Here is a 21827-nt window from a genome sequence, read left to right on the forward strand (position 1 = left end):
ATAGTCTAATTATACAAAAAAAAATACTTAAATCTCAGAGCTTCATGTACTGCAATCACAAGGTACTATTCCCATTATCAAAGGGTACTCTTGATCCTTTTCAAAGCTTAGTCCCTAGTGGGTCTGCTTCTGTGTTATATGCCTCTCTGTTGACAACAGTGAAAGGAAGTGTGCAAGAATATGAAGCAGACCTCCCTCCCCAGTTTAGTAACAAAACAGGACAGGAGGTCACCTGCAAACACATCTTTCCAAAGGGTGGAAGGAAGGCTCAGACCCTTCTAACTGCAAACTTTGAATACTTAACTTCTTATGCAATTATACTAACATGGAATGGGATTCAGAAGGGTCTTCAATATATGCATGAATCCAGTGCAGTGAGAAACTCAAAGCTGTGCTGGCCTCAGACTACTAAGAGATGATGTTCTGTAAATGTGTGTGTACTAGTCCAGGTCACATCACAGATCTCTGGAAGGGATATCTTCTGAAAGCAGACAACAGAGGCAGCCACTGAAATGGTACAATGGACTCTAACTGAACTCAGAAGTGGTTAGCTTACATTTCCCATAACAAAACGAATACACATGGCCAAGTACACTAACAAGGACTATTCAGTGACAAACTTCCAATTTCTACCAGAAACAAACTGGCATCCCAAGTGGCTGACTGAAGTTCTCCTACTGTGAAAACTGAGAAAACATTAAAAAAAAAAAACAAAACAGTAAAGGCTTTCAATCTGAGTAAAATTCAGATACTGGTTATCAATGACATTGTCTGTATTATAGCAAAGAAGAAATTTGGATGAAGTAAGCAAAAAGCTAGAAAATGATAATAAAATGTGGTTATGAAAAAGAATGCAGCTGTACAGCATAAAGCAGCTCATGTTTCAGCTTTAGTAGAGGAAATGGCTTCTAGTACTTTACAGGAAAAAATAAATCAAATGTACTATTTGTTTAAAATACATGCGATACTGGAGGAATATATAATTAGAAGTTATGTACCTACCATAACGTTCCATGTTAGTTGTCGTCTTCTCGCCTTCTTTCTTGCTGGATGGGTTCGGAGCAACTCGGCCACTCTAAAAGCTCGAGAGCTAATTCCACTGGCTCGAGGTTCCCCTATATCCCACAGTGCTAGGCGGTAACTCCTCAGATCTCGTATGAAAGCCAAGGCCAGCAAGAAAATTCCATAAGGAACAAAGAAAAACTCATCTAGGTCTGTCCAGGCTAGGGGGAAGGAGGGTGGGACGCAAGAAAGAAGGCGAGAAGAAGACAACTACCATGGAACGTTATGGTAGGTACACAACTTCTAAATGTTAAGTTGTCAATCTCGCCTTCATTCTTGCTGGATGGGACCGCGTCCCTAGCACCTTGTCCCGGGTGGCCTATTGGAACAGACTCTTGAGTACAATGGAACCAAACTTGGCTCGGTCTCTAGAGGCCAAGTCCAACTTATAATGAGAAATGAAGGTATGGGGAGAAGCCCAAGTAGCTGCAGAACAAATCGAATCAATAGGCAGCCTATCTTGGAAAGCTATAGAAGTGGCTAAAGCTCTAGTTGAATGAGCCCTGGGTTTGGATGGCAACCGTTGATGTCTTATCTCATACACTAGGGTAATCAACGAAGTAAGCCATCTAGAGAGAGACACTTTAGAAACTGGAAGGCCCATTCTACCTTCTGCATAAGAAACAAACAGTTGGTCAGATTTCCTGAATTGTTTGGTCCTGTCTAAATAGTACCTAAGTTGGCGATGAATATCTAAACAGTGTAACTTTTGTTCTGACCTATTAGAATAATTTGGGAAGAAAACAGGAAGCTCAATGGTTTGATTCAAATTTGCCAGTGAAGCTACCTTGGGCAAAAAAGACGGGTTAGTACGTAAGGACACCCTGTCCTTATGAAATACCAGATAAGGGGGTCGACTACACAGAGCATGGAGTTCAGAGACTCTTCTAGCTGAAGTGATAGCTACTAAAAAGAGTGTTTTCAAAAAAGTAACTTTATTGAACATGAAGCCGCAGGTTCAAAGGGGGAGAGAATTAAGGATGCCAGAACCAAGTTGAGATCCCATTGGGGAGGAGGATCTCTGATGGGTGGTTTGAGGAGAAAAACTCCCTTTAAAAAGGCTTTGCAGAGTTTGTGAGACATAATGGAGGACTCTGAGACTCCAACATGAAAGTTCGATATTGCTGCCAATTGAACTCTAATGGTAGATGGAGACGAACCTGAGTGGAAAAGTTCGGCTAGAAAGTCTAGAACTGATTGAATGGAAGCAGTGAAAGGATCTATATTCTTTGACTGCGCCCAATAGGAAAAACATTTCCACTTGTTATGATAAACCTTCCGAGTGGAAGATTTATGAAAGGCTATCAAGATATCTCTAACTGAGTGAGATATCAGAGAAAGCCTGGCTAAAGTTGGAATTGGAGGAACCACGCTGTGAGGTTCAGAGAGGGAAGGGAGTGGTGCAACTGACCCGACTGATGGGTCAAGAGGTCTGGAACTGGGTCCAGATGCCAATGTTGCTCCAACAGATAACGGTGGAGAAATGGGAACCAAACCTGTTGAGGCCAATAAGGGGCAATGAGGATCATGGAAGCTTCCTGAGCGATGGCTTTCTGTATCAGCTGAGATATCAGTGGGAAGGGAGGAAAAGCATACAGAAGTCCCCGGGGCCAAACGTGCACTAGAGCGTCTCTGCTGGGGTGGCCTGGTTGGGGAAAGAGGGTGAAAAAATCGTCACACTTGCTGTTTTGGGGAGTAGCGAAAAGGTCGCAGCAAGGCCGGCCCCACTTTCGAAAAACTTTCTCCAACACTGAATTCTTCAGAGACCACTCGTGAGGCATGAGAATAGCTCTGCTCAATTTGTCTGCAATCACATTGGACTTCCCGGGGATGTGCGTTGCTAACAGAAATCGCTGAGAAGAAATCGCCCATTGCCACAGTCTGAGTGCCTCTCGACATAGGGGGTAAGATCTGGTTCCGCCTTGTTTGTTGATGTACCACACTACAGATATGTTGTCTGTCTGAATTGCTATAGTTCCCTTGGGAAGAGAGTCTTGTAAAGCTTGCAACGCTAGAAGCACTGCTCTCATCTCTAGGACGTTTATGTGCAAGTGGCACTTGAACGGTTGCCACATGCCCTGGACTGTCCTGCCCTGGTAATGCCCCCCCCCACCCGATCAGGGAGGCGTCCGTTGTCACTGTAGCAACCGGAGGGGGAGGGACGAAAGGTCTCCCTAGGAGGAGCTGGGGAGATGTGATCCACCAAGAGAGATGATTCTTGCACGATTGAGTTATCCGAATAGGATGGGACATTGGAAGACTTTGGTAAGACCATTGTGTGAAAAGCATCCATTGTAAAATTCTCATATGGAAGTGAGCTAATGGTAGAAGGGGGATGGCCGCCGCCATAATCCCTAAGACTTTCAGGATCAGTCTGGCTTTGACTTTGTTGCTCTGCAAGACAAGAGAAACCTGTCTGTGTATGTCTGCTATTCTCTGCTCTGTGAGTCTGGCTGACATATTGACTGTGTCTAGATTTGCGCCTATGAAGGTAATAACACGACAAGGCGACAAGACAGACTTTTCGTAGTTTATTGAAATGCCTAGTGCCTGACATGTGTGAAAGGTGTAGTCTCTGGCGAGAAGTAAAAGATGCTTGGTGGGGGCTATAAGGAGCCAGTCGTCTAAATAAGGAAACACCTGGAATCCTTGTCGTCTCAGATGAGAGACTACCACTGCCATGCATTTGGTAAACACTCGGGGGGGCTGTAGTGAGACCAAAGGGCAGGGCTCTGAATTGAAAATGACTGGTTCCCAGCCAGAAGCGGAGAAACCTCCTGGAGCGTGGACTCATTCTGATGTGATAGTATGCGTCCTGGAGATCTATCGAGCACATCCAGTTGTCCCACCCCAAAAGGGGTAGAATGGACTGCAGCGTGACCATCCAGAACTTTGTTTTCTTGACAAACTTGTTCAAGTTGCTGAGATCCAGAATGGGTCTCCAGTCCCCTGTTTTCTTTGGAACCAGAAAGAATTTGGAGTAGATTCCGGATCCTGCTTGGTCTGCTGGAACTGGTTGAATGGCTCTTTTTGCGAGCAGCTTTGAAATTTCTAATGCTGCTTGCTCCCTTTGACTGGGTGGAACGTCTGGAAGGGATTTTTTGGATTGCTTCAGAATGAAAAGGAAAGGGATTCTGTAGCCTTCGGAAATGATAGACTGTACCCACTTGTCTTGAGTTAGGGATAGCCAGGCTTTTGGGTACAGTGACAACCTTCCCCCGACTGCCTCCGAAGGTGGACAGTCGGGCAACACCTCAGGGATGCTGAAAGGGCTTGTCGGAAAAGGATTCTCGACTGCCTTGATTCTGCGGGCCCCCTCTGCCTCTAGGACGGCGTCTACCATTATTATTCCCCCCTCTGCCTCTAGAGGGGAATCGACTCTGTGCGTCAGGCAAATCTCCTTGAGATTGTTTGCGGAACCACATCTTTCCCCCCTTCTGGCCTTTGGGGTAAGGTCTAGAAGGAGTAGAAAAACGGACTCTGACGGCAGAGAGAGTTTTGCCATCAGTCTCACACCTAGTCAGGGTTTCCTTCACTTGAGGACCAAAGAGGGATGATCCATCAAAGGGGGAATTAGTGAAGGACGCCTTGAAAGGGTCCACAAAGTTACATAGCCGCACCCAGGCATGCCTACGCAGGGCTACACCTGTACCTGCCGCTCTACTTGCTCCATCAGCCGCATATGAAAGGAGGCGCATGGAGGAGTTAGTTATAGAATTAAGGGTTGCCAGCTGAGAGTTCATTCTATCCTGAAAACCCGCAGCTGTTGGGTCTTTCAACATTTCACTCGCTTCCTTGAGCAAATCCCTCTGAAGACGAGTAAAATGACACAGGTAATTCAGCGATCACATAGTAAAGGTCGCTGACGAGAACATCCGCTTCCCGTACCTGTCCATCGACCTAGACTCCTTGTTAGGAGGATGAACAGGCACCGAAGGATCAGCTAATTCCTTCTTGGTGGCCGCAGCCACCACCATAGCATCAACAGAGACGCCTTTGGTCAGAAATTCTTTGTCCTTGGGCCGTAATGAATTTTGATGGTCTCCTGGGGTGGGTTCCACTGAATCAGGAGCCGCCCAAGCCTTCTTTGCCACCACTTGCATAAGGGGGTCAAAGGGAGGGGACACCCAGGAGGTGGAAGGGCGAGAGCCAAACACCTCAAGATACACTGATTCATCCTATGAAGGGTTGAGGGCTGGCCAATTCCCCCCTCTGTTTTAAGATTTCAAGGATGTCTGCAAAGGAGACATCTTCAGAGGGGGAACGATGGGAACCTTCAGAATCCTCTAAATCAGTGTCAGAAGTGACAGACTCAGGGGAGTCAATGTGCTTCCTCTTGCACTGCCTCTTCCTAGGGGGCTCTCCTACAGGGTCAGGAGAGGCCTCGGAAGAGGAGGAGATCCCCACTGGGGAAACTTGAGGAGCTGGCTCTCTACGGTCGGGGATGAGAGAGTGAGTAGAAATCTCCGGAGGCACCATAGGGGAGGGGGAGGGGCAGAAGGAGCCGACTGTGGAGTTGAACCTGGTTCTAACACGCTCCTCATGACCTCGAAGGCACCCCTGTCAGGCAGTGCCGGAGGTCTCCGTTCCGAAAATCTGAAAACCTCCCCCGGCACCGACAGTGATGGCTCCGAGGCCGATGTCGGAGCCGAACTCACCAGCGCCGAAGCACCGAAAGGGAGAGCGGGGTCGGATAAGGGTCCGATGCCACTCGCCCCCTCGGAGCCGAGGGAAGTCCGGCGCCGAGATTCTTCCAAGGAAGACATCGGAGCAGACAACGGAACCGAAGACAAAGGTATCGGTTCCGACGCTACCACAGTCTCGGGTCCGAGCTGCCCCGGCTCCGAACTCAAAAGAGTCAGAGGAGGAATATTTTGAGTGATGGGAATCGTTCTCAACTGTTGAGTCGGACTTTGAAGCATCTGGGCTAATGCCTCGGACTTAAGAAGTCGACTCACTACTCTCTGAAGGTCATGGTCCGATAACCTGGAAGACTTAGAAGAGTGGGATCTATGGCTCCGTTCAGACAGCAAAGGTGATGCTGGAGCCGAATGAACGGAGCCGATAGATGGAGATCGGGACCTTTTTCTAGATGTCGGTTCCGACAACTTAATCGGAGCCGACTCAGTTATGTCTTCCTCGGCTCCGGCTGGAGCCGAGGACACCGTAGGGGCTTGTATTCGAGATTCATCGGCTCCGGCCGGAGCCGATGTTCGAATAGCCTTAGGACCTCCAGAAGACGGCTCAGAGGCTGGAGCCGAAGGTCTGGAAGGCTTAGAGGGTTTCCCCGATGACTGAGTCGAGGGACCCTCAGGCTTCAATAAGCCCCTTAAAATAAGTTTATTTTTTCGCTCCTGCAGGACTCTAGGGCTGAAGCCATGGCAAACAGCACATGAGTCCTGCAGGTGCAAAGGTCCCAGGCAGTACACACAAGAAGTGTGACCGTCTGTCAGAGACGTCTTCTGACAGCACGAGTCACACTTCTTAAAGCCTGAGACCTTTGATTCCTTAGACATGTCTAAGGGGAAAGTGCAACCACACAACACACACACACCGATTACACTTTTAGAAATAAATTAAACTAAATTAAATTAAGTTAGAAATAAAATTCCTACAAAACACAGTCACTCACTACTAGAAAGGGAGGGACTGGGCCTAGGGCCCGAGGGAAAATTTCTGGAGATTTTTTTGGAAAAAGAGGGAAATTAGCAGGGAATGGGATGGAACTACTTCACAATATAACTATTAGAAAAAACTAACTTAAAAAGGGGGAAAAAAGCTAAGAAAAACTAGTTTCTTTACCAAAACTAACCTGAGCCGGTAGGAATGCACCTCGATAGCTGTAGCGGCAAACAAGATCTGGGGAGTTACCGCCTAGCATTGTGGGATATAGGGGAGCCTCAAGCTGGTGGAATTAGCTCTCAAGCTTTTAGAGTGGCCGAGTCGGAGCCAACCCATCCAGCAAGAATGAAGGCGAGATTGACAACTTAACATAGTCAGATAAATGACTAGAAAATAAACAGAAGTTTCAAGGTGCTATTCAGTCAGGCTGATAAAACTTCAGAAATCAAAGAGTGAAAAGAAAGGAAGACTGGAAGAAAATTTGTCCTCTAAAGAAAGGTAGTTAAAAAAAACAGTACAGTTAGAAGACAGAGCACAGAGAGAAAACTCAATGTTTTTTTGTTAAATCAAAGAAAACGGTAGTATACTGCATTAATTTTATGAAAGTAAAGATAAGCAATGGGACTGGTGCTGCACAGTGGAAGTTGGTAATTGAAAGGGAGGGTGCATTGTGTATATGCTTTGAATTTGGTCATGAGAAAGCAGCCGAGACCTACATCAGTAAAGATGTAATAACAGCTGCAGAAAGAGGTGCTCCTGACAAAAGTATTAAAAATAGGGGACACAAGTGCTTGTGGAAAATGATTATTCACCATACATCCAGTAGAGGAAAGCAAGTTTATGCTGGAAATCATCAGATGTCAAGAAACAAATGTGAGACTGAAATTGCTATAACCAGCTCCTTCAGAATATTTTCCCTAGAGGATCAAATACATTTCTGATGCAAAACAGTCTAAGTTGGAAATATGCAAGTTTAGTCAAGAAACAATGAGCCAACAAGTTGAAGGGGAATCTGTTTTTAGTCTTCCAACAATAACAAACCCCAAAGACAAACTTTACCAGTGCAATTCTTTCTACTGCTCCAAAGGAATATACTTGAGAGACAGTAAAATGTTCAGTAGTTGACTAGAAGAATCATGAGTATCATGGATTTGAACCACAGACTGTTTTGGGGAGACTGCTTTGATCAGGAAAAAAAAGCAGTAATGTGAAATTAGTGAATAACTGGAAGAACTACAAAACATCAGTCCCTTCACAGGTAGTTTTGACATGTGAACTGTGTTTTTGCAAGAACTGGCCACAAAACATTGGAAGTTTACTGACCACACTAGTAAACCCATAAATTCCACTTTATGTCAATAATGTTTAGAAGGACACTAAAGGGACTTAAGAAGCAACTGCAAACCAGTTTTCATTCTTAATATTTATACAATTCATTATGTAAACCATATTATACTGTATGCACAGTAAGCAATAAGATGTATTTTAAATTTGGAGTGGGTGTTATCAGTGACAGCAGTGCTAGTGATATCAAAAGTAAGAAAACACTTTTTTATATGTAATGGATCCAGGCTTTGCACTGTAAAAATGCTGGAAAGAACCAAGTTTAAGTTAACAGCTGTGATCATGGGCTACTGAGGGAATGTAAAATGTGTACTGATCATTTTATATATAGAAACAAAAGATTATAATTCAGCCTGTTTTATGGAGATGTTTCTCTAGACTAACGTCCTTGGTTTAAGCTACAAACAGGATGTTTAAGCAAATAAGCATAAAAAATAAGAGAACATGTTGAAAGGCATGAAAAAATTACTGTTCTTCCCTGCATTTGCAATGTTACTAGCCATTTTTCTATTACCACTTGCTTTTACTTGGAGACAAACAGCCTGTAGGGGCAATAAATTAAGCAAGAGAGGTCTGAGCAGTGTGTTCTGAGTGAAATATACATGGGTTCTTTGTTGTCCTGCTAGGACCTGTTTTTATTGGAGGCATGGAGACCATAGGTGCAAGCAATTAAACGTGCATGAGTGATCTAAATGTTGTGCTTGGATTGAAATCTACAAGGTACAATGCAACTGACATTTAAAGGGATAATGGCAACCAAATAAGTGAAAATAAAGCTTGAAACTGTGGAAAGTGAATAGTTATATAAGGAGTGAGCAGCTTATGTACTTTAATGCAGTAAATATTACAATGCACAATTTGGTGCGATTATTGAAGACTCATCAGTGCATTTTTTTCTTAAGGTTAAAAGCTGATGATTACTATATACATGCAAGTTACTTTCCACAATTGGAAAGGAAAGAGAGATAAGACCAGATACAGATATCAATCTATGTAAGTGTGAACACTAGTGTTTACTGTAGCATGGTTAACCTTAACATTTTAACAGGTATTACCTCTGGGTGCAGTCATCGATTTGGGGTAATTGTTCCTATATGGAAAGGTAATTTTGCATGTTTGCTCTGAGTTAAAAGGAGACAAGTGGCTTCTGAATATGTATTTAGTTTTTTTTTCTAGTGTGTTTTTCTCTGAAGTGAAGAGTCTAGGGAAAAGGGTACATAGATTCAAACAGAGAAACAGTGAGTACATACATCAGCCTGCCAAACATTAGTGTGTGCAAGCAAGCTGCACATGGGAAAAATATTCAATAGAATGGGCATGTATAATATAGGGAAGTAAGCACTTCTTTTTACCATTATGCCTACTTTGTTAATATTAACAAGGAATGTAAATGGCCTTACAGGTACAGGCAATGCAAAGATTCCTGAATGATGTTAAGTGTATGGTGCAAATAGCAATGCTACAGCTGATTAATTTAGATGGAAATGAGCATGTGAATTTGGCAAATAAAGGATTTCAAGGTGGACAGTCAGCATAATATTATGTATAAAGGAAAAGGGGAGTAATAATACTGATTGTGAGAGCGGTTCCAATAGTGCTAGAAGACAGAAAGAACATAATAATGGTAGACAAAGTAGTAAGGAGTTACTGGTAGGGAAGGAGGATTATGCTGGCATGCATTTATATCTCATCCAGAACTACTATTACGAAGCTTAGGAGACTTTTGTGAGAAAAAAATAAGCTTTTATTAATGGGGAATATTTTTTGTGGTGGGAACAAGAACCTGATTTGCAATAATGAGGATGTATTTGGGACCTAACAAGAGAGATGTATATAAGAATATTTGGTATGCAAAATGTGAATACAGTAACAGGAATTCAGAATGTATGCATCATTCCCCAAGAAACAACAAATGAGATACACTGGATATAAATTATATTTCACAGAAACATGTATATTTAACTGAAAGCTCTGAGACCCAACTATGTCAAGTCATGCATTAATAAAAGCTACCAAAGGTGCAGGGTAATGATGAAAAAAACGAGGCACTAGCATTGACACTTTTCTACTTGGTTCTTAAAAAGAGATTAAAGAATTGGTAGTGGATATGATTCAAAAGTTATTAAGGAATGTAGAAATTAATTCATAAGGGATAGCTGAGTGAGTGAGTGAGTGAGTGAGTGAGTGAGTGAGTGAGTGAGTGAGTGAAAATGAACGTGGAGGTTAAAAACATGCTGAGACAGAAAGACATATGGGAGAGAAGTAATAGGAACAGTATTTAGAGAGGCTGACAAAGATTACATTATTGCAGAAGAGCAATCTCACAGAACAGGAGGAGCAACTGCAGAGTGCTAAAGGGAAAATATGAGGCGTTTGGATAATATCCATGAGTTTATAGATAGGTTGCTGTTATGCAACTCTTCTTGATAATTCTAGAGTGCAAAAAACTTCAGCAACAGAAAGTAGGAAGAGCTGCATCCAAAAGTAGGGAGCATAAGAAAAGAAAAGCAAAAAAATGACCAGAGATCTACAGAGGCATTAGAGATATTCTAAAATATTTATAAAACTTTGTATAAAGCAAATGACTGGGGAAATCAAGAAAAAGCACAAGTGGACAATTATATAAGACAAACTTATGCCATGGTCAGAGGAAGATAAGGCTCAGCAATTAAGACAGAAAGAGATAAAAACAGTGATGTGGAGTCGATCAATAATGAAGTCTCCAGGAACAGATGATATTTCTCCAAAATGTTTAAACTTAGAAGGATAGAAAGTGATAAAAAGTCTGGAAGGTTTTACTTAATAATATTAATGGTGGTGGTGGTGGGGGTGGGGGTACCAGCAACTTGGATGAAAGCTGTGAAGGTTCTATTACACAAAGACGGAAAATAACTTTCAGCTTCACAAAGCATCATTTTAATTTTAAACCATTACTATAAAGAGTTTGTGTACGCTAACTATGAGAATGGCAAATGCATTACCAAAGTTGTCGATCAATGTCATTTTGTGGAGGGGAAGCAAACATTTACAACATTAATAGAACAACAATGATCCAGAAGGAAGCAGAATCTGAGAAAGTGCTGCTAATTACGACGGATCTTACAAAAAAGCATTCGATAAGAGTCACCTGGGATTCCATAAATAGGACAATTAGCATCTGCATTCCCAGATAGGATGACAGGGTTAATAAGGATATATGAAGGGTTGGAGGCAAGAATTTAAATGGAAAGAGTTCCCTTTTGACATGCTGTGTTCGAACAGAGGGACCATGCAGGGACGTCCTCTCTCTCCTTTTCATTTGCTTTACACTTAAGATATACTAGCAGAGAAAAAAAGAAGTTATGTCTTACCATAACATTCCATCTGTGTTGTTGATGATCTTCCATTCATCACTGATGGGTTTGGTTCTGAGCCCTGGGAACCGAGTCGGTCTAATACCAAGCTCGCATACACCAAAAACTCACGAGCTAAGCTGATACCCACAATGCCCTTCTCCCATTTACCTCAGATCAAGTTTGCAAGAAACATATAGAAGTAAAAAGCAGAGGCCATTTCTGCGTAAAAACCCTGAAAACACCACAAAGACCCATAAGATCCACTAGGAGCCTTTGGTGGGGAATGGAGGGTGGGATGTGATGAATGGAAGAAGATCAACAACACAGATGGAATGTTATGGTAAGACATAACTTCTTTATCTGATGTTAATCAACTTCCCATTCATCAGCGATGGGACAGAATCCCAAGCTACTTGAAAACCTGGATGGCCCTATGGAAGAACATTCCTGACTACCATTGAGATAAACGCCGATCTTCTCCTGGAGAACATGTCCAATTTGTAATGCTTGATGAAAGTGTGAGGTTTAGCCCAAATGGCTGCTGCGCAAATATTGTCCATGGAGGCTCTGGAGTGAAAAGTAACAGAAGTTGCTATGGCTCTCATTGAATGTGCTTTGATATTGACAGGTTTGGGCTATTTGCTTGTGCGTATGAAAAGGCAATACAATCTCTGAACCATTTTGATAAATTGACTTTTGATACGGCACAATGCATTTTTGGTCCAAAAAGGAGATAAAAAGTTGATCTGACTTGTGGATAGATTTAGTTCTATCCAAGTAAAAACGTAATTGTCTATGTACATTCAATGAATGTAGACAGTATTCTCCTTTATTGGAATAATTAGGGAAAAACACTGGGGAGTTAAATGGACTGGTTCAGAGAGAAATCAGAAATCACTTTGGGGAGAAAAGATGGATTAGTACGAAGAGATACTCTGTCTTTATGAAAGAATAAATACGGACTCTTGATGCACAAGGCTTGTAACTCTGACATCCGTCTTAGCTGATGTGACAGTTACCAAAAATAGAGATTTCCATGACAAAATTTAGGGTCACATTTTGCCGCAGACTCAAAAGGGGATAAAGAGAGAGAGATAATCTGTAATACCAGAGAGAGATTCCATGCCTCTAAAGGCCACCTGATTGGGGGTCTGCTATGAAAAACTCATTTGAGAAAGGTCTTGCATATGCAGGTAGAGATAAGTGGAATGCCTTCTAGACCGTTATGAAAACTGGAAATAGCTGCTAAGTAGACTCGAATGGTAGAAGCTGAAGCTCCATTCTCAAAAACTCAGAAAGGTATTGAAGTATAACAGATACAGGAGTTGAGGGGGGGGGGGGGAGTATACCACGTGTTCTTTAGATGAGAGAGTGAACCTTTTCCACGTATCTCTATAGAGTTTTCTGGTGGATGGCTTATGGGAGAGGCCAGAATAATATCGCAAACAGGTGAGGAGAGGGTATCCTGCCTGGCGACTAACGAAGTGGAGAAACCAAACTGTCAGCTTGAGAGTGGACAGATTTGGGAGAGTTAACCCTTGGGGGTGAGGGATTAAGTCTGGACAAGTGCTCAGGATCCAAGGAGGTTGCAACAGGTGTGGCCGGAGGAAGGGGAACCACACTTGTCGAGGCCAGAATGAGGATCACCTTGCATCTCAACCGAATTGCTTTCTTCAAAAATAGGGGTATCAACGGAATTGGAGGATAAGCATAGAGGAGACCCATGGGCCAATTGTGAGTCAAAGCGTCTCTTGGGGACTCCACCTCTGGGGGAAAAAGGGCAAAGAAGCTGCTGCATTTGTTGTTCTAGGTGGAAGCGAAGAGATCGTAGCAAGGCCGACCCCACCAGCTGAAAATTTCTGCCATCACGTTTGGACTGAGACACCACTCGTGTGGAAGGAAAATGCATCGGCTCAGCCTGTCCACAATCACATTGGAGCTCCCCGGGATATGCGTTGCTATAAGAAAGCAGTTGGAAGGTATCACCCAGTGCCAAATTCTCATGGCCTCTCAACACAGGGGGTAGCATTTGGTCCCTCCTTGTTCATGTACCAGACTACAGACATACTGTCCGATTGAATCGCAATTGTTCCCGATGGAAGGACCGGATGTAATGCCTGCAACGCTAGCAGCATCGCTCTCAACTCAGAACACTGATATGCAAGTTGGCCTCTAAGTTGGACCACATGCCTTGGACTCTCTTTCCCTGAAAATGCCCCCCCCCACCCTATCAAGGAAGCATCCGTGGTCACCGTGGCACTGGGTTGAGGGATCTGGAAGGGACAACACCCAAGTTTTTCGTCTGGCCTCATCCACCAGAGAAGATCTTGCTTGAAGGAGTTGGTAATGAGGATCTGAGAGTTTAGGGGGTGATCACTTGCCAACCATTGGGACAACAGGAGCCATTGTAACAGTTTCATGTGTAATCTTGCCAGAGGAATAATTGAAATGGCCGTGGCCATAGCCCCCAGAGCCTGGAGAACTTCCCTTGCTGACACCTTTCTTTGACAGAATATCACTTGTACTTGCAATCTTAACCTCTAAAGCCTGTGGAGCTGGTAGAGATACCAAGCATGTTTGAGTAATGAAAAAGTACAGTTTTGTACCTACCATAAATGTAGATGTTCGAAGATCCACATTGCTGCAGTCATAACTAATGGGTAGTCCGCTGTCCTCAGTCGGCCCGAATACCAAAGTGTTAGGCTGGCGTCGGTCATGGCGCTTAGATCTGATGTCAGTACGCCATGGTACTAAAGCGCATGACCGACGTCATATCCTCAGTCTTTTCTTGCCCCAGATGTCAGAAGGCCCTAAAAGGAAAGGCCATAGCCAAAAACATGCAAACTTCTACGAACAAACCATAACTACACCCCAAACCACACAACCACCCCTAAATACAGTGGGGAAGGAGGAGGTTGGACTGCAGCAATGTGGATCTTCGAACATCTACATTTATGGTAGGTACAAAACTGTACTATGTTCTTCATCTCACATTGCTGCAGTCATAACTAATGGGTAGAATCCCAAAGCAAAGGTACAGGGAGGATGGCAAAATTATAAAGCATTGGGAGCTGCTAACATGCCCTGTAAAACTGCAGTGGCAAACCCAGCCCTAGATTCAGAGTAAAGAGGGAGATGGTAATGTTTAGAGAAAGTGTGCATTGAACTCCAAGTAGCTGCCTCCAAAATATCTTTAGTAGCTACACCCCTTAAAAAAGCAGTTGAAGTGGCAGTAGCCCTAGTGGAATGAGGTCTGATTCCAGCCGGAATCTCCTTGCCATGATGAGAATAACAAAAAGCAATACAATGGCCAATCCATTTAGAAATAGTTTGTTTAGAAACAGGTTTTCCCTGAGAACTCAAAGCAAAAGAAACAAACAACTGTTGAGAGAGTCTGAACCCTTTAGTTCTACTCAAGTAATAACGTAACTGCCTGTGAATATCCAAAGAGTGCAAAATTTGTTCCCCTTTATTTTGGGGATCAGCATAAAAAGTAAGCAAATGAATAGACTGGTTCAAGGCCACATTTGAGACCACTTTAGGCATGCAAGTAGGGTTAGTACGCAAAGAGACCCTGTCCTTATGAAAAATTAGGAAGGGTTCAACTGCCATTAGAGCCTGTAATTCAGATACCCTTCTAGCAGACGTAATGGCCAACAAAAAAGCTGTCTTCCAAGACAAAAACTTCAACTCAGCTGTAGCTGCAGGTTCAAAAGGAGGTAAAGTGAGTTTCTCCAACACAAAATTGAGATCCCAGGAAGGAGTATGAGCTCTATTGGGGGTCTATTCTTCCCCCCCTCTAAGAAATTGCTCTATGTTTCTTTGCCCCTCTAAGAAATTGCTTGAACAAGGGATGAGAGAATAAAGGTGGGTCACAATCATAGTGAGCAGAAATGGCTGCAGCATGAACTTTTACAGAGGAGAAAGACAAACCTTTGTCTAGTAATTCTGTAAGATACTGAGACACTCAAATTAGGTACTGAAACATCAAAGCACTTGGCTGTGCTCCAAAGAAAAAAATCTCCTCCATTTATCAGCATAAACCTTCCTTGTACTAGGCCGTCTGGCCTCCAAAATAACATTCAAAACTTGCTGAGGAAGCTGCGACCCTCCAGGGTCTAAAGCTGCCAGATGCAGGGACTGTATCTTGACATTGATGAAATAGGTGTGGACTTGCTGGCAGAGGCCAAGGCAGAGGGTACCAGTGTTGACGTGGCCAATCTGGAGCTATAAGAATCATGGAGGGCTTGTCCTGTCTCACCTTCAAGAGCACTTTGGGAAGAAGAGGCAGAGGAGGAATGCTCCAACTGAATGATAGAGCATCCACCTTCCAAGCTGTTGGATGAAACATCTTTGTGCAAAACTTTGGCAACTGGAAATTTAGTGGGGAAGCGAACAGATCTATGTCTGGAGTCCCCAAACCACTGTCAACTGTCGAAATACATGAGGATCCACTTTCCACTGTGGAGGATCCACCATCTGTCTACTCAATACATCCGCTAAGGAGTTCTGTGCTCCTGGCAGAGCCTTGCTTGAAGAGTGAGGTGCAAACTTAGAGCTGTCTCCCACAAAATCATCGCTTGTCGCATAGTAGGTGCAGAATGGGTTCCCCTTGCTTGTTGATGTACCACATGACAGTTGTGTTGTCTGTTTGAATCAACACATCTCCTTCATGTTGATATGCAAGTGTTGAAGTCTGGCAGGCCACATGTCTTGAACCCATTTTCCATTGAGGTGGAAGGACTGTCCTTGCAGTCAGCCTGGACCGGTGAGACAATTGCTGGAAGTATAGGGAAAGATTTCTTTGCTTGTCCGGGGTCAAAAACGCCATCTGAGAGGCTGTATTCAGTCTCACACCCAGAAAGCACATGTCCTGAGAGGGTACTAGACTGGACTTTATTTCGTTCACAGAATACCCTAGGCACCTTAACACTGCCATAACATACTGAAGATGGTGAAGTAGCTTGTCTTTGTCTTGAGCCACAATCAGGCAGTCATCCAAATAAGGATAAATTTGTATTCCTCTTAACCTGAAGAAGGCTATAACCGGCGCCAGAACCTTTGTGAATACCCTGGGCGCAGTAGATAAGCCAAAGGGCAATGCAGAGAACTGATAATGTAAAGTCCCAGCCCGAAAACGCAGGAATCTCCTGCAGCTTGGTCTGATAGGGATATGAAGATAAGCCTCCTTGAGATCCAGAGTTACCATCCAGTGATCTCTGCCTAGCATAGGTAGAAGTTGTTGCAAAGTCAGCATCTTGAATTTTGGAATGTCCAGGTATGTGTTGAGAATAGACAAATCCAGAATTGGCCTCCAAGTGTCTCCCTTCTTTGGTACAAGAAACAGGCGAGAATAAAATCCTAGGCCCACTTCTAATGGTGGAACCTGCTGTATAGCTCCCATTTGAAGAAGTAAAGCAATCTGAGTATGAGCGTCTGCCTTTTGCTGAGGAGGAACGTCTGGCATGCCCTTGAAAGGAGGCAATGTGTGGAAATAAAACTTGTAGCCTCGGTTTATAATGTCCAACACCCATTTGTCCTGGGTAACTAAAAGCCAATTTTGCCTGAAAAGTGCCAACTTTCCCCCTAGAGGAGCTGCCAGACAAGAAGGATCGGGCAGCTGAAACTGTAGGTCATTGGGTCTGTTTACGAAAGGACTGGCCCCTGCCCTCACCAGCAGACTGCGCAGGGGAACTCCACGTCCTAGGCCTAAAAGATCCCTGTGCATGAGCTCTGCCCCTACCACGTCTAGATCTGCCCCTAGACTGTACATCAGAAGAAGGGTAAGCCCATCCCTTAGTAGGCCAATTTCTGCTAAACTTAGGGGGCTGCACTTGTAGGAAATCTTTAACAGTCTGCATAGACTTAGCTTTATCCTCCATCTTTTTCAAGACTGACTCCACAGGAGAACCAAACAAAACTTCAGACTGAAGAGGAGCATCCAATATTCGAGCTTTAACATGCTCCGACAAGTTCTGATCCTTAAGCCAAGCGTGCCTACGAATAACAGATCCAGTGGCAGCCACCCTAGAAGAGGCCTGTAAAGCATCAAAACCACACTGCAAAGAATGCTTACCCACCTGATCAGAGGCATGAACCAAATCCTGTAATTCTTTACACTCTAAGCCCTCTGCTAAAGCATCCACCTTAGACTTCAATTGACTAAGAAGAAAATTCTGGTATTTCAGCATATGAAACTGGCAATTTAAAGCCCTCATTGCAAGAGTGGAAGAGGTATATACTTTTTTACCCCACCTATCCAGAGCTCTAGAGTCCTTATCTATAGGAACTGGATTCTTTACAACAGAAGCCCTGACACCCTTAGGTCCCTGGCTAATAGTCTCAGGGTCCGCCCTAGGGCTCTTATACAAATATTTGTGAGCCTCTGGCACCCTGTAATACCTGTCTGGCTTAACCGGGGCAGGAGGCAAAGAGTCTGGATTAAGTGAAGCCTCAGAGAAAACATCCTGTACAACATCTAAAACCGGAGGGATAGCCAAGGGCCTATGTTGAGGTAAAAACAAGAATTCCCTAAGCCTCTTTCGGGAATCTGAGAAATCCTGACCTTCCCATTTGAAATGATCCCTCATAGAATGCAGGGTCTCTGAAAAAGAAAAATCCTCAGGAGGGGAAGCAGAGGGACTAGAATCTTCCGCGTCAGAATCAGAATAAGGAGGAAAATCCTGAATGTCTTCAGCCGAAGACTCTGAATAATCTGAAGAATGTTCCAACCCTTCCACCTCTGGCTCCACCCTAGGCCTCTTATCTGGAGGGGGCATAGAACCTCTAATCAAGGTAATTAAATCTTCTGCCATTTTAAGCATGTGTTTTTTAGGCACAGAACCTGCAGAACTAGGACTGACACCAGAGGAGGACAAACCAGGCCTGGCCTTAGAAGGTACCTTAGAGACAGAGGGAGAAGGCCTAACCACCTTATGTAAAGAGGGAAGCACAGCAACCTGAGAGGCCCCCTCAGCCTGGCCTGACTCCTGAGAAGCTACATCTTGCAAACCAAAGGCCCCTCTTGAGACACAACTGAGACCTCGGCCGGATCCACCGACTCCACCTCGGTCTCTAAAGAACCGGCGTCCGGAACGGACGACTCATCCTGCTTAGATTTCAAAGATTTCTCCTTACGCTTCTTCGCGGTAGCGGGCGTCGGAGGATCCGACGGCATATTATAATTACACCGCTTACCAAAAACAAGCCTAGCACAATCTAGCCTACGCTTAATAGTGCGCTTATTAAATTTTGCACAAAAGCGACACCCGACTACGTCGTGCTCAGGCCCCAAACAAGGAATACAAAGAGAGTGGTAATCCCTATGAGGTATCTGTTTCCCACAAGAAATACAATTATTCACTTTTTCTGACATCCGGATTTAACTGAGGCAAGAAAAAACAAAAATATTCCCCAACGGGGTACTTAGCCCAACCAGGTCTTCGGTCTGAAACTCAGAATAAGAAAATTTCAGGACGCCGAACGGCACTTGCAAACGCTGCTTCTGCTTCGGACCATGCGGCAAAAAAGACTGAGGATATGATGTCGGTCATGCGCTTTAGTACCATGGTGTACTGACGTCAGATCTAAGCGCCATGACCGACGCCAGCCTAACACTTTGGTATTCGGGCCGACCGAGGACAGCGGACTACCCATTAGTTATGACTGCAGCAATGTGAGATGAAGAACATCTGCCCCTATAAATTCCAGTTGTTGCGTAGGTTGTACATTGGATTTCTCCCATTGGATTGTAATGCCTAGAGACTCCGCCAGTGAGTGTGTGTAACAGAGGGCTATCATCAGGAGACACTTGGTGGGGGCGGAGAGGAGCTAATCGTCCAAATATGGAAACACCTGGAATCCCTGAAGTCTCAGATGAGCTGTCATCACTGCTAGACACTTCGTGAACACTCTGGGGGCCGTCGAGAGACCAAATGGCAGGGCTCTGAACTGGTAATTACTGGCTCCTAGCTGGAAGCGGAGGAGACTCCTGGAGCGTTTGTCCATTTTGATGTGGTAATATGTGTCCTGGAGGTCTATCGAGCATATCCAAACATCCTCCTGTAAAAAAGGGAGAATGGATTGAATAGTGACCATGTGGAATTTGGTTTGAACCACTGACTTGTTTAGTTGGCCAAGATCCAAAATGGCTCTCAAGTCCCCGGCCTTTTTTGGCACCAAAAAGAATCTTGAGTAAAAACCTGATCTGCATTGGTCTGGGGGGACTGGTTGGATGACTCTTTTTTTGATACAGCTTTTTCATCTCTGGAGCCGCTTCTTTCCTTTGACTGGGTGGAACATCGGGAAGGTGTTTTGAAAGTTTTGGACGTGATGTTAGAGGAATGTAATAGCCTCTGGAGATTACTCTCTGCACCCAGCGATCTTCTGTAATAGAATGCCAGGCAGTTTGGTGCAGAGAAAAATGAGCCTCGACTGCTTCCAGAGGAAAGCAATTGGGCAATGCTTCAGGAGAGCTGATAAAAGACCGTCCAGAGAAAGAATCCCTGGAGTCTTGATTTTGGGGACCCCCCCCAACCCCTAAAGGGGTGTCTTCCACCATTGGAACCCCCTCTGCCTCTGGGGGAATCCTCGCCACATGCGTTGCGGAAAGGACCTTGAGACGTTTTGTGCCATATTTTCTCACTCCTCTGGTTCTTGGAAAAAGAACATTGGGGTTTGAAAAAACATAGGCCAATGGCAGATAAGGTCTTTCTCTCCTGCTCGCACCTGGCCAATGTGTCCTTTACTTTAGAGCCAAACACGGAAGATGCTTCAATAGGGGCATTCAAAAAGGAGGACTTGAAGTCCGCAAGGTCACAGATGCGCATTCAGGCACGACGCCTCATGACTATGCCTGCACCTGCAGCTCTAGCTGCCCCTTCGGCTGCGTGGGCGAGCAACCTCATGGACAAGTTGGAGAGAGACTTAAGGGTGGCAAGTTGAGAAGCAACCTTGTCTCGTGCCCAGTCAGAAACTTGACCCGTGAGGGCTCCAGAAAGTTCAGAAATCAGATTCCTTTGGAGCCTTGTGAAATGTGCCAAGTAGTTCAGAGATCTGACTGCAAAGGTTACTGAAGCAAAGACTCACTTCCCTAGTCTGTCTACAGCCCGGGACTCTCTGTTGGGCGGGTGAACAATAGGACTTTCCTCCGCAAGGTCCTTTTCAGTGGCCACCGCCACCACCATAGGGTCTACTGGCAAGCATCTAGACCAGTGGGGATGTTCCTCTGGTGGGGAAAGAATCTTGTCTGGTCTCCAGGGAATGGCCTCAATAGAATCAGAGTTCTTCCACGCACGCTGCACGAAGAGCTGGACTAACTCATAGGCAGGTGGGGTCACCCAAGAAGTAAAAGGCTGAGAGTAGAAAGCCTGCAGGAAGACGGACTCCTCCGAGGAAGGGTTAGAGGGCTTCCAACCACCCCCGTTTCAATATTTCCAGGATTTCGCCAAAGGAGACATCGTCAGGGGGTGACCATGGGGACCCCTCCCCATCATCGTAGTCCATATCCTCTGTGAGAGACTCCTTCGGAGAGTCAAGGTGTTTCCTCTTACACGCCTTCTTCTGAGGAGGTTCTTCAGTGGGGATGTCTGAAGAAGACTCGGAAGGAAGAATACCCTGAACTGGGGTTTCCTGAGGCTTCTGCTCTCGGTGTCCTAGGGAGGTTGCCCATGGTAGCTATAGCTCAGAGGGAGCAGGGGAAAGATCCAACGTAGACGGAGTGCTTCCAGAAGCAAGCACCCTCTCCATCACCTGGAAAGCAGGCCCGCCCGAAGAGGAATGGGAGCCCGGAACAGAGTAGGACAATCTCAGAACTGGGGTCACACCCCGCTCCATCAGACCTGCTCCTGGGGTTGGAGCCTCAAGCAACATCAGGGCAGGAGTTGCCCCCAGATCAGAGGACAGAACCAATAAAAAACTTGGAACTGTACTCAGAACTGAGGGTTCCACTCCCCAACAAAGAGACTGAGGAAGGGACGGTTCCTATGGAACCGAAACCCAAAGGGGCGGCCTCGAAGCCTCAGTGAGGGTCACTGCTGGCGCCGAGGAGTGGGTTCCTACCAAGGATGTCAGAGCTATGGGCCTTGGAACCGACGGATCCAAGGGAGGAGTATAAGTAGGAGTCCTAGGAGCAACAGACCCAAAACCCAAAGTGGGATGAATCTTAGGAATGTTTGTTATCCCTCTGGTTGTCAACAGCTGATCCAGCAGGCGCATCACATCAAATTCAGAAAGACTCCTGGTGGACTTTGTAGACACTCCTGAAGGGGAGTCAGGCTGGTCCAGAAAAGGGCTACAAGTCTGGCCTAAGAACGGGTCCAGTGAAGGAGAGTACTGGGTCCATGGTGTTTGAGTTGCCGGCACCATAGTCTCTAACTTGGAGACAGGCAATAGATGAATTAACGGCGTCGAGAAGGGACTCGGTGCCAAGGAGGCACTTGGAGTCGAAGTTATCAGTTCCAAAGG

The 21827-nt window shown here is 44.9% G+C and overlaps 1 protein-coding gene across 1 annotated transcript in view; it reads right to left on the reverse strand.

Moving 5' to 3' along the window:
* The window catches only part of RPS6KA3 (ribosomal protein S6 kinase A3), a 1945113-nt gene that overhangs the window by 2565 nt on the left and 1920721 nt on the right, over positions 1–21827 (reverse strand). The gene's annotated exons all lie outside the window — the stretch shown is intronic.

Source organism: Protopterus annectens, chromosome 5.part0 (assembly GCF_019279795.1).
Source record: "Protopterus annectens isolate FY-2018-M chromosome 5.part0, PAN1.0, whole genome shotgun sequence".
Classification (NCBI taxonomy): domain Eukaryota; kingdom Metazoa; phylum Chordata; order Ceratodontiformes; family Protopteridae; genus Protopterus; species Protopterus annectens.